Consider the following 1,068-nt stretch of genomic DNA (forward strand, 5'->3'; position numbering starts at 1 on the left):
AAATTATCCCAAAGAGCAGAATGCATATAGCAATTTAAAAGAAGAAGTCGATACTCAAATATAATTCATTGAATTAAAAGTCGATAACAAGTACAAACATAGCAAGTACTAAAATCGCAAACAAGTGCTCAAAGCAAGTACTAAAATACCAATAAAGTACCGAAAGATTCTCATTTACAATAACTTGAAAGACTTTCTTGTGCACAAACAAAAAGACTCTCATCCTTAACAAGTTGAAAGAAATGCTAAAAGTCAGGTAACGTAATTGTACAACATTAGCAACGATCCGCGAGAGGTATAGTATATATATAGTACATTGTTTGGGCTCCTATAAAGCAGGATATTAAAATCGAGTAACTCATACCGTCAACGAACTAATCAAAGTGAAGTCAGCTCCATGAATTTCTGTCTAATGTGATAATTGTCTGTACCAGTAAAGTACTTTACGGGCATTTTCTTTGAACATAAGAAGTTCCATGTTCCTCAAACCTGTTAATCGAGAGATAAAATAGACTGAAAATGGGGAGAAAAAAAGAAGAAAAGTTGAATATTGAAAGGTAGAGTGGATGTAAAAGTTTACTCAGATTTTGAAAACCACATTTGCTGAAAGGAACCAAGTGCCGCCACTATACTCTCACCTATCCAAACACTGAATGCGACAGGTTAGTCAACAATGCATGGCACTGGCATGCAAAATTACTTCTTACTACAAATGAATAAAGCTAGCTCAGATTCTGCCCACAGGCAAGGGCTTAGAAGTGTAAGCAGTTAACTTGATTAACACCTTCTTGGTATAATACCAGAGGTTCAGCATCGTTTGTAACTTCATTAGAAACTATTGTCATATGCATATTTGTCCAAAGTTTTCATAGAAATAGATACTCATTCAAAATAGATAGCAATTTCACATTTAGTGCTTCAAACATTAGCAGAATCATAATAGAAATCTATCTTTTTAATGATCAGTATGTGCTTTTCACATTCTTTGTGGAAGCACTGCAAGTTTAGTACCATACAGTCGGAGCACGTGCTGATATAATTTCCCAGGTTGTGCTTTGACATATGTAG

General features: G+C 34.6%; 1 long non-coding RNA gene across 1 annotated transcript; it reads right to left on the minus strand.

The window, feature by feature from the left end:
- Window positions 1-51: 51 nt before the first annotated feature.
- On the minus strand, window positions 52-634 carry LOC140038667 (uncharacterized). The gene is made up of 2 exons (XR_011842241.1): window positions 581-634; window positions 52-489 (listed from the first exon to the last, which is right to left on the minus strand). It is a non-coding gene; the product is annotated as an uncharacterized lncRNA (long non-coding RNA).
- Between the last annotated feature and the right edge of the window lie 434 nt (window positions 635-1,068).

This window comes from Coffea arabica, chromosome 3e (assembly GCF_036785885.1).
Source record: "Coffea arabica cultivar ET-39 chromosome 3e, Coffea Arabica ET-39 HiFi, whole genome shotgun sequence".
Taxonomy (NCBI): domain Eukaryota; kingdom Viridiplantae; phylum Streptophyta; class Magnoliopsida; order Gentianales; family Rubiaceae; genus Coffea; species Coffea arabica.